We start from the raw sequence: 13,302 nt of genomic DNA on the forward strand, positions 1-13,302 counted from the left end.
TTTGAACATGTGTGTATGCTTGGGTTTGTGTGTGTGTGCATGCACATGTATGAGAGAGAGAATGCACAAATGACCAACGTCAAAATAGAATGACATCACCAGATAGGCTATGGTTTTTTAAATATCATAATAAGATTCAATTAAAAAATCTTATGGTAATACATTTGAAAATTTAAATGAACTAGAAAAGTCCTTGAAAACACTTCTTAGACACAAGAAAAAAAAATTGAATCACTGCTTTAAAAATTTTATCTTTAAGCACAAACCATTTCCAAAAAAAAAAAAAAAAAAAAACCCTGAGCTCAGAGAGCTTCTTCAATGAATTCTAGCAAATATATTCCAAAGTTAACACCAAATCTACACAAACTCTTACAAAAAGTGAAAGAACAACTTTTCTCTATTTATTTTAAGAGTCTGGGATAACCTTAAAATCAAAACCTAACAATCATACTATAAGAAAGAATAATCATAGGGAAATCTTACTGATGGCATAGATAAAATAATCATAAACAAAATATTAACAAAAACCCTAGGAATATATTAAAAGGATAATATATCATGACAAATTTGGGTTTTACCAGGAAAAGGGGATGGAAAAAAATTGGAGTTCATTGCAGAAATGTAAAGATGATTTAACATTTGAAAACCAATCAATTAAATTTATCAGATTAATGACATGAAGGAGAAAAGTCACATTATTATCTTAATAGATACAGAAAAAAGTGATCTATTAGGAATTAGAAATAAATACTCATGTGCTATGGCTTAAATGTTTTGTCCCTAGGAAACTTGTGTTGAAACTTAATCCCCAATATAGCAGTATTGAGAGGTGAGATTTTAAAGAGGTAATTAGGTCATGAGGGCTCTCCCCTCATGAATAGATTAATCCACTCATAAATTAACAGATTAATGGGTTAATAAATTAATGGATTATCTGGGGATTGGGTTAGTTATCATGACAGTGGGTCTGTTATAAAAGCCAGTTTGACATGCTCTTGTTTCTTACCATATGATGCCCTGCACCCCCTCATGACTGTGCAGAGAGTTCCCATTGAAAGAAGGCCCTCACCGGATGCAGCCCCTTGACCTCAGACTTCTCAGCCTCCAGAACCGCAAGAAAGACATTTTTTTCAAATAAATTACTGCATCTCAGGTATTCAGTTATAGCCATAGAAAACTAGAAAAAGACTACTATTGCCAAACATTATGAAGAATATGACAAAATGACAACTCTCATTCACTGAATAAAAAATAACCACTTTGGAAAACATCTTGATATATCTGCTAAATTTGAACAGAAAGCATACACTATCTGATGAAGTCTCTCAACGAAAGTCCTACAGCAAACTTCATCTTGAGTGAAATGTTTAAATTGTTCTCTCTGAGATCGGAAATGAAACAAGAATGCCCAATATCACCTGTTTTATTCAACATTGTCTCTTCAGTTTTAAAAAGGCAAAAGAGTTAATAAAACTATAGTTCTCTGAGGCTATATAATAGTATTAATAAAAATTTACAAATAATTTACAGGTAAGTTATAATAATTCTAATTATTAATTACAGCTCAGGTTGTTGGATATAAGTTCATTATACAAAACTCAATTAATTTGTATATACCAGAAGCAAACAAATAGAAAATTTTGATTAAAAAAGATACCATTTACAAAAGTACCAAAACTATCAAAATATATAGGAATGAATCTAAGAAAAGATGGAAAAATGAGCTCTAGATACCAAAGTAAGATTTCATTGTAAGGAATTAAAGAAGATATAAATAAATTGAAATAATACTCTTCTCATTGAGTAGCCCAGTGTTATAACAATGTCATTTATTCACAAATTGATGTAAAGATTTAATGTGATTCTAATAAAAATTCCACAGTTTTTGTGTGTGTGAAAATTGGCAAATAATTCTAAAATCTGTATCAAAATTCAAAATGCCTAGAATGAGACATTTTTGAAGATGGATCATGTGGAAAAACATTTTCAACAAGGTAAGATGTTATTCTAAGAGAAATAGCATGACTAGTGGCGAATGATAAATAGAAAATGAAACAGAATAATTAGCCTCTAAAAATCAAAGATATAAATCAACCCTTAACTTACTGCACAATATTTCAGAGATTTGGGGATTTTAGGATGCTGGGCATGTTGAATATTTACATTCTAAAAATACAAATTTTGATCTGTACCTCACATAAAAATCAGTTTCAAGTATTATGAAGAGCTAAATGTGAAATGTAAAACAAAACTTTCAGTAAGTAGCAAAAGACAGTAACTTTATGTCGTGGAGTAGGAAAAGATTTCTAAAACAGGTAACAAAAACACTACTCATGAATGCAAAGATAGTAGATTACATTAAAAGTAGTAATTACTGTTCATTAAACCACATCGTTAAACCAATGGAAATGTAAGAGACAGAGTGAGGAATATTATTTGCAACACATACAACTGACTACCCGATAGTAAGTTAGACACTCAAGTAAAATGGAAAGTTTTGTATAAAAACTTCACAATGAAGACAGCAAAGTTGCCTGTAAAAATGTAAATTCTTCAAACCATTATTCATTAATGCCACAGCAAAATGCTACCACAAATTCAAGCATGATGACTAAAATGAAGAAAGATAGTTGTAAGTGCTAATGAGGATATGGAGCAACTGCTTGTGGGCATATAAACTGGTACAGCTCTTCTGTAAAAATCAGTGGCAGTATGTGCTGAGGATGGACATATACATACCTGAGATATAGAATGGATTAATAAATTGTGGGGGGCGGAGCAAGATGGCCGAATAGGAACAGCTCCAGTCTCCAACTCTCAGCGCGAGCGACACAGAAGACCGGTGATTTCTGCATTTTCAACTGAGGTACTGGGTTCATCTCACTGGGGAGTGCCGGATGATCGGTGCTGGTCAGCTGCTGCAGCCGGACCAGCGAGAGCTGAAGCAGGGCGAGGCATCGCCTCACCTGGGAAGCGCAAGGGGGAAGGGAGTCCCTTTTCCTAGCCAGGGGAACTGAGACACACAACACCTGGAATATCGGGTAACTCCCACCCCAATACTGCGCTTTAAGCAAACAGGCACACCAGGAGATCATATCCCACACCTGGCCGGGAGGGTCCCACACCCACGGAGCCTCCCTCATTGCTAGCACAGCAGTCTGCGATCTCGCCGCAAGGCAGCAGCGAGGCTGGGGGAGAGGCGCCCGCCATTGCTGAGGCTTAAGTAGGTAAACAAAGCTGCTGGGAAGCTCGAACTGGGTGGAGCTCACAGCAGCTCAAGGAAACCTGCCTGTCTCTGTAGACTCCACCTCTGGGGACAGGGCACAGTAAACAATAACAAACACAGCAGAAGCCTCTGCAGATGCAAACGACTCTGTCTGACAGCTTTGAAGAGAGCAGTGGATCTCCCAACACGGAGATTGAGATCTGAGAAGGGACAGACTCCCTGCTCAAGTGGGTCCCTGACCCCTGAGTAGCCTAACTGGGAGACATCCCCCACTAGGGGCAATCTGACACCCCACACCTCACAGGGTGGAGTACACCCCTGAGAGGAAGCTTCCAAAGCAAGAATCAGACAGGTACACTCGCTGTTCAGAAATATTCTATCTTCTGCAGCCTCTGCTGCTGATACCCAGGCAAACAGGGTCTGGAGTGGACCTCAAGCAATCTCCAACAGACCTACAGCTGAGGGTCCTGACTGTTAGAAGGAAAACTATCAAACAGGAAGGACACCTACACCAAAACCCCATCAGTACATCACCATCATCAAAGACGAGAGGCAGATAAAACCACAAAGATGGGGAAAAGGCAGGGCAGAAAAGCTGGAAATTCAAAAAATAAGAGCACATCTCCCCCGGCAAAGGAGCGCAGCTCATCGCCAGCAATGGATCAAAGCTGGATGGAGAATGACTTTGATGAGATGAGAGAAGAAGGCTTCAGTCCATCAAATTTCTCAGAGCTAAAGGAGGAATTACGTACCCAGCGTAAAGAAACTAAAAATCTTGAAAAAAAAGTGGAAGAATTGATGGCTAGAGTAATTAATGCAGAGAAGGTCATAAACGAAATGAAAGAGATGAAAACCATGACACGAGAAATACGTGACAAATGCACAAGCTTCAGTAACCGACTCGATCAACTGGAAGAAAGAGTATCAGCGATTGAGGATCAAATGAATGAAATGAAGCGAGAAGAGAAACCCAAAGAAAAAAGAAGAAAAAGAAATGAACAAAGCCTGCAAGAAGTATGGGATTATGTAAAAAGACCAAATCTACGTCTGATTGGGGTGCCTGAAAGTGAGGGGGAAAATGGAACCAAGTTGGAAAACACTCTTCAGGATATCATCCAGGAGAACTTCCCCAACCTAGTAGGGCAGGCCAACATTCAAATCCAGGAAATGCAGAGAACACCACAAAGATACTCCTCGAGAAGAGCAACTCCAAGACACATAATTGCCAGATTCACCAAAGTTGAAATGAAGGAAAAAATCTTAAGGGCAGCCAGAGAGAAAGGTCAGGTTACCCACAAAGGGAAGCCCATCAGACTAACAGCAGATCTCTCGGCAGAAACTCTCCAAGCCAGAAGAGAGTGGGGGCCAATATTCAACATTCTTAAAGAAAAGAATTTTCAACCCAGAATTTCATATCCAGCCAAACTAAGTTTCATAAGTGAAGGAGAAATAAAATCCTTTACAGATAAGCAAATGCTTAGAGATTTTGTCACCACTAGGCCTGCCTTACAAGAGACCCTGAAGGAAGTACTAAACATGGAAAGGAACAACCGGTACCAGCCATTGCAAAAACATGCCAAAATGTAAAGACCATCGAGGCTAGGAAGAAACTGCATCAACTAACGAGCAAAATAACCAGTTAATATCATAATGGCAGGATCAAGTTCACACATAACAATCTTAACCTTAAATGTAAATGGACTAAATGCTCCAATTAAAAGACACAGACTGGCAAACTGGATAAAGAGTCAAGACCCATCAGTCTGCTGTATTCAGGAGACCCATCTCACATGCAGAGACATACATAGGCTCAAAATAAAGGGATGGAGGAAGATTTACCAAGCAAATGGAGAACAAAAAAAAGCGGGGGTTGCAATACTAGTCTCTGATAAAACAGACTTTAAACCATCAAAGATCAAAAGAGACAAAGAAGGCCATTACATAATGGTAAAGGGATCAATTCAACAGGAAGAGCTAACTATCCTAAATATATATGCACCCAATACAGGAGCACCCAGATTCATAAAGCAAGTCCTTAGAGACTTACAAAGAGACTTAGACTCCCATACAATAATAATGGGAGACTTCAACACTCCACTGTCAACATTAGACAGATCAACGAGACAGAAAGTTAACAAGGATATCCAGGAAATGAACTCATCTCTGCAGCAAGCAGACCTAATAGACATCTATAGAACTCTCCACCCCAAATCAACAGAATATACATTCTTCTCAGCACCACATCGTACTTACTCCAAAATTGACCACGTAATTGGCAGTAAAGCACTCCTCAGCAAATGTACAAGAACAGAAATTATAACAAACTGTCTCTCAGACCACAGTGCAATCAAACTAGAACTCAGGACTAAGAAACTCAATCAAAACCGCTCAACTACATGGAAACTGAACAACCTGCTCCTGAATGACTACTGGGTACATAACGAAATGAAGGCAGAAATAAAGATGTTCTTTGAAACCAATGAGAACAAAGATACAACATACCAGAATCTCTGGGACACATTTAAAGCAGTGTGTAGAGGGAAATTTATAGCACTAAATGCCCACAAGAGAAAGCAGGAAAGATCTAAAATTGACACTCTAATATCGTAATTAAAAGAACTAGAGAAGCAAGAGCAAACACATTCGAAAGCTAGCAGAAGGCAAGAAATAACTAAGATCAGAGCAGAACTGAAGGAGATAGAGACACAAAAAACCCTCCAAAAAATCAATGAATCCAGGAGTTGGTTTTTTGAAAAGATCAACAAAATTGACAGACCACTAGCAAGACTAATAAAGAAGAAAAGAGAGAAGAATCAAATTGACACAATTAAAAATGATAAAGGGGATATCACCACTGACCCCACAGAAATACAAACTACCATCAGAGAATACTATAAACACCTCTACGCAAATAAACTGAAAAATCTAGAAGAAATGGATAATTTCCTGGACACTTACACTCTTCCAAGACTAAACCAGGAAGAAGTTGAATCCCTGAATAGACCAATAGTAGGCTCTGAAATTGAGGCAATAATTAATAGCCTACCAACCAAAAAAAGTCCAGGACCAGATGGATTCACAGCTGAATTCTACCAGAGGTACAAGGAGGAGTTGGTACCATTCCTTCTGAAACTATTCCAATCAATAGAAAAAGAGGGAATCCTCCCTAACTCATTTTATGAGGCCAACATCATCCTGATACCAAAGCCTGGCAGAGACACAACAAAAAAAGAGAATTTTAGACCAATATCCCTGATGAACATCGATGCAAAAATCCTCAATAAAATACTGGCAAACCAGATTCAGCAACACATCAAAAAGCTTATCCACCATGATCAAGTGGGCTTCATCCCTGGGATGCAAGGCTGGTTCAACATTTGCAAATCAATAAACATAATCCAGCATATAAACAGAACCAAAGACAAGAGCCACATGATTATCTCAATAGATGCAGAAAAGGCTTTTGACAAAATTCAACAGCCCTTCATGCTAAAAACGCTCAATAAATTCGGTATTGATGGAACGTACCTCAAAATAATAAGAGCTATTTATGACAAACCCACAGCCAATATCATACTGAATGGGTAAAAACTAGAAAAATTCCCTTTGAAAACTGGCACAAGACAGGGATGCCCTCTCTCACCACTCCTATTCAATATAGTGTTGGAAGTTCTGGCTAGGGCAATTAGGCAAGAGAAAGAAATCAAGGGTATTCAGTTAGAAAAAGAAGAAGTCAAATTGTCCCTCTTTGCAGATGACGTGATTGTATATTTAGAAAATCCCATTGTCTCAGCCCAAAATCTCCTTAAGCTGATAAGCAACTTCAGCAAAGTCTCAGGATACAAAATTAATGTGCAAAAATCACAAGCATTCATATACACCAGTAACAGACAAACGGAGAGCCAAATCAGGAATGAACTTCCATTCACAATTGCTTCAAAGAGAATCAAATACCTAGGAATCCAACTTACAAGGGATGTAAAGGACCTCTTCAAGGAGAACTACAAACCACTGCTCAGTGAAATACAAGAGGACACAAACAAATGGAAGAACATACCATGCTCATGGATAGGAAGAATCAATATCGTGAAAATGGCCATACTGCCCAAGGTAATTTATAGATTCAATGCCATCCCCATCAAGCTACCAATGAGTTTCTTCACAGAATTGGAAAAAACTGCTTTAAAGTTCATATGGAACCAAAAAAGAGCCCACATCTCCAAGACAATCCTAAGTCAAAAGAACAAAGCTGGAGGCATCACGCTACCTGACTTCAAACTATACTACAAGGCTACAGTAACCAAAACAGCATGGTACTGGTACCAAAACAGAGATATAGACCAATGGAACAGAACAGAGTCCTCAGAAATAATACCACACATCTACAGCCATCTGATCTTTGACAAACCTGACAAAAACAAGAAATGGGGAAAGTATTCCCTATTTAATAAATGGTGCTGGGAAAATTGGCTAGCCATAAGTAGAAAGCTGAAACTGGATCCTTTCCTTACTCCTTATACGAAAATTAATTCAAGATGGATTAGAGACTTAAATGTTAGACCTAATACCATAAAAATCCTAGAGGAAAACCTAGGTAGTACCATTCAGGACATAGGCATGGGCAAAGACTTCATGTCTAAAACACCAAAAGCAACAGCAGCAAAAGCCAAAATTGACAAATGGGATCTAATTAAACTAAAGAGCTTCTGCACAGCAAAAGAAACTACCATCAGAGTGAACAGGCAACCTACAGAATGGGAGAAAATTTTTGCAATCTACTCATCTGACAAAGGGCTAATATCCAGAACCTACAAAGAACTCAAACAAATTTACAAGAAAAAAACAAACAACCCCATCAAAAAGTGGGCAAAGGATATGAACCGACATTTCTCAAAAGAAGACATTCATACAGCCAACAGACACATGAAAAAATGCTCATCATCACTGGCCATCAGAGAAATACAAATCAAAACCACAATGAGATACCATCTCACACCAGTTAGAATGGCGATCATTAAAAAGTCAGGAAACAACAGGTGCTGGAGAGGATGTGGAGAAATAGGAACGCTTTTACACTGTTGGTGGGATTGTAAACTAGTTCAACCATTATGGAAAACAGTATGGCGATTCCTCAAGGATCTAGAACTAGATGTACCATATGACCCAGCCGTCCCATTACTGGGTATATACCTAAAGGATTATAAATTATGCTGCTATAAAGACACATGCACACGTATGTTTATTGCAGCACTATTCACAATAGCAAAGACTTGGAATCAACCCAAATGTCCATCAGTGACAGATTGGATTAAGAAAATGTGGCACATATACACCATGGAATACTATGCAGCCATCAAAATGAGTTTGTGTCCTTTGTAGGGACATGGATGCAGCTGGAAACCATCATTCTTAGCAAACTATCACAAAACAGAAAACCAAACACCGCATGTTCTCACTCATAGGTGGGAACTGAACAATGAGATCACTTGGACTCAGGAAGGGGAACATCACACACCGGGGCCTATCATGGGGAGGGGGGAGGGGGGAGGGATTGCATTGGGAGTTATACCTGATATAAATGACAAGTTGATGGGTGCAGCACACCAACATGGCACAAGTATACATATGTAACAAACCTGCACGTTATGCACTTGTACCCTACAACTTAAAGTATAATAATAATAAATAAATTTTAAAAAAAAAGAGCAGAAAAAATAAATAAATAAATAAATAAATAAATAAATTGTGGCATCTTCATATAATGAAATGTTATAGAGCAATGAGAAAAAATGAGATGTAACTAGGTACAACTAAATGAATGAATATCATCAATTCAATATTAACTGAATGAAATCAGAAAAAAAGACAAGATGGTTCATAAGGTATGTTTCCATTTATACATTGCAAAAATAAGCAAAAAATAATATATGATGTTAGGAATCAGAATAGTCATCAACCTTAGAGAATAGTAATCAACCTTATTTAGTGAGTGAGAAAAGGTGGACTTCTGATCTATTTTTGATGTGGGTGCTGGTTCCTGAGTGTGTTTACTTTAAAATTCACTTAGCTATACACTAATAATTTGTGCATTTTATTATATATGTGATACTTTAATAAAAATTTACTTACAAATATAATATACAGGACATATATATAAATAAATTTGCTTAGAATGTGTTAATCCTGATTTTTTTTTTTTCTTTAAGGTACCTCTAATTGCAGATTCAGGAAAATTTGCCTCATTATTCAGGAGTTGATAAAAGCATAGGGTATGCAACATTCAATATCCTGTAGACTTAAGAGCACACCATTTTAAGAAGCAAAGCCACACTGCAGAGAACAGTGATGGGAAAATTACTTGCAAATCCAGTTAACCTTTACTGAACTCTACGGCATAGTGATTAAGAGCCTGGGTTCTGGAACCAGACTACCCGGGTTCTTTACTCAGCTCTACCAGTCACTAGCTGTGTGACATTTGGTAGGTTACTTAAGCTTTATGTACCTGAGATTTCTCATCTGAAAAATGGGAAGAAAAGTATCAATCACAGCACTGTTATGAGAATCGCAGGGACATGCTTGTACATTAAAAAAACTTAGGTTACTTTTGGGGCAAATGTTAAGTATGAATATTGTTTGTTGTACGTGTTGTCTGCTATGTGTCAGACATGTTTATTTAATCCTAACAACCCCGCTAACAGGCAGACATTGCCATTCCCATTACATGAATAAGGAAATTGAGGCTTAAGATTAAATAGAAACTTGCTAAGTGTTTCACTCAATGTCTTCCGATTCCTGGTCTGGTGTGCATTCAGCATTCTGTCTTCCATGGTGTTCTTGGATAAGATTACAAGCCTGGGCTCTACTACTTTCCTTTGCAGATGAAGACATAATTTAGTACGTCTGATGAAACTGTGCAGAGATTATTAGTGGATTTTGTGAAAGTTGTTTAAATAGACTTTTACAAGTGACTATATAATTAGAAACTATCATCACAGTGATCATCCCAATCACTTGAATTCATGAGGTCATCACAGCCAATCATGTTTTATTTTTTAATAATTTTATTCAAGGATAAATTTATTAGGTTGTTAGTGAGAAAGTGATATTCTTAGTCACTGAATAGATTTCTGTTCAGCGATCTAAGGATAAAATCACATGTTTTTGAGGTTTGGAGAATTTTTTTACTCTTAAGAGCCTGCAGTGTTTAATTGGCACTTAACCTAATATAGAATGTATCAAAAATTAAGTAGGCATTAATTAGGAACACAAAATGTGAGCTAGCCTTAAAAAGTTAATTATCAAATTGGTATAGCTATCTGTCAGCAGACTCCCATAAGCACCCTGTTAAAGCAGTTTCATTTTTTAAAATGTAGTATGTTTCTTAGGATGTGATTACACATACAATATATGGTTGTAATTTTGAGTTAATTGCATAGTAGCTAGATTAACTTTTACATCATTACACTTTAATCAGTGTTTTTCATGATTAACGTTCATTTACATTTAAAGCTTCCAAGCTCTTTTTCCCATTGTCTCCGCTCCTCCCTTCTCATACCAAGTGCTGACTTAACATATTGCATTAAAGCTCTCTGAGGACAAACTTTTGCATTTTCTCACTTTAGGTACCATGAAAATGTTCATATGACACTATGATAGTGATAGTATCTCTACCACAGTGTACTACTAATGACTGTAATTATCTTAATATATAGAAAAAAGAGGCTAGATATTAGCTAGGGAAATCCCATATCAAATAAAGAAAGTAGTTAATTCTCTATATCATTTTGACTTGAGTTTTATTCCAACTGAAACTTTCAAAGGAAAAAGAGATAAAATTAATGTTTTTATCTTACACTTGGCTTGAAAAGCATGAAACACATCAGGACCTTTGAAAAAAACATACTGCCTTATTAGTATATCACAACTGATAAATTTGACGGTAGATTCAGAAAGAAATATCTCTTTCAGTTATCTTTCTAAAGAATACCATTACTGATCTGAACCAACCATTGAGATTTGTGGTTTTTCCTTTAAAGATTTGTTTGTATTAATACAAAGATATATATATATATATAATTTTATAAAATATGTACACTATGCACAGTCTGACAAAACAAAAACTCAAGTATGTCGCAATTGCCTTTAAATACTAAAGTGCTTCGCTCCATCCCCCAGTGAGTGGCTCATGTCCTCACGTTTCCAAACTCTGCTGACTTAGGTTGCTATTTTCATTCAGTGTTTTAGTATTATTTGGATGTTAAAATTCTGTTTCTTTTCTACTCGAGATAGTATGTGTTGCATTATACAATTAATTTTTGATTATAGAGTTGACCCTTGAATAAAATGTGAACTAGCCTTAAAAAGTTAATTCAAGTTGGTATAGCTATCTGTCAGCAGACTCCCATAAGTACCCTGTTAAAGTACCCTGTTAAAGCAAAGGGCTGGGGTACTGACCCCCTGTGTAGTCAAAAATCCACATATAACTTTGGATTTCCCCCAAAACGTAACTACTAAGAGCCTACTGTTGACCAGAAACCTTATTGATAACATAACAATTGGTTGACACGTATTTTGTATTATGTAATTATTACATGCTATATTTTTACAATGAAGTGAGCAAGAGAAAAGAAAATGTTTTTAAGAAAATTATAAGGAAGAGAAAATAGATTTACTATTTATTAAGTAGAAGTGGATCATCATAAATATCTTCATCCTCATTGCCTTCCCATTGGGTAGGGAAGAGGAACAGAGGAGGATGGTCGGTCTTGCTGTCTTGGGAGTGGAAGAGGTGGAAGAAAATCTACATATAAGTGAACCTGGGCCATTCAAACCCATATTGTTCAAAGGTCATACATGTTTGTTTAGATAAACCAACACATTTACCATCTTTTTTTGGTCTTCATTTCTTCTTACATCTCAGACCACCCATGTGGAATCATTTTCTTCTGCCTATAGAAATTCCTTTAGTTAGGATCTTTTTGTGGCTAACTCTTAAGTTTTGTTTGCCTAAAAATGTCTTTACTTTCATTATAAATTATTCTTAAAAGTTATTTCCCCTAGGGGTAGAATTAATGGTTTACAATTACTTTATTCTAACTTGTTAAATATATTTTTCCATCATCTCTGGTATCTACTGGTGCTGATAAAAATTCAGCTGTTAGTCTGATTATTGCAAATTTGAAAATAGTCTGCCTTTTTGATGTTTGTTTTTAAGAACTTCTCTTTTTCTTTGGTCTTCAAAATTATGTGACATTTGAAGACCTCCCAGTCCTTTGCTGAATGCCTCTCCAATCATTTCAGTTCCTGAAGCTTGTTCTCTAGGAGGTTCTGTAGGGAGGTGTGATGGTTAATTTTATGGTTAACTTGAGTGAACTAAGAGATGGCCAAACAGCTAGTAAAGTAGTATTTCTGGAGATGTCTCTGAGGATGGCTTGAGAAGCGAATTGATGGACTGAGTAAAGGAAGACCACATTCACCAATGTGGAGAGGCCTCATCCAATCTTTTGAGGGTTCAAATGGAACAAAAAGGCTGAAAGGAGAATTCTCTTTGTTGTCTTGAGCTCAAACATCCATCTTCTTCCCTGGAACATCAGAGCTCCTAGTTCTCAGGTCTTCAGACTCTGAAACTTAGACCAAGATCATCTCTTTGTACCCTCCCCATCCTCTCCTATCTTCCCCCACTCCCTCCAGTTCTCAGGCCTTCAGACTCAACTAGAAATTACACCATCAGCTGCCCTAGGTTTCTGGCCTTTGGACTCTGACAGAATTGTACCATGAACTTTCCTTGTTCTCCAGTTTGCAGATCACAGATTGTGAGACTTCCTAGCCTTCATAATTTTGTGAGCCAATTTCTCTTGATGAAGATCTATCTATCTATATCTATATCTATCTATCTATCTATCTATCTATCTATCTATCTATCTATCTATCTATCTATATCTTTCTTCAATTCTGTTTTTTTTCTTTTTGTGGAGAGCCCTAATACAGAAGAGCACAAGGAACAATATTGCATGAGTTATTGAACATTCATAAAGTTTCATTGATAGCTTTTAGAATCAAAGGTCATTTTGACTAGA

Source organism: Macaca fascicularis, chromosome 4 (genome assembly GCF_037993035.2).
Source record: "Macaca fascicularis isolate 582-1 chromosome 4, T2T-MFA8v1.1".
Lineage (NCBI taxonomy): Eukaryota > Metazoa > Chordata > Mammalia > Primates > Cercopithecidae > Macaca > Macaca fascicularis.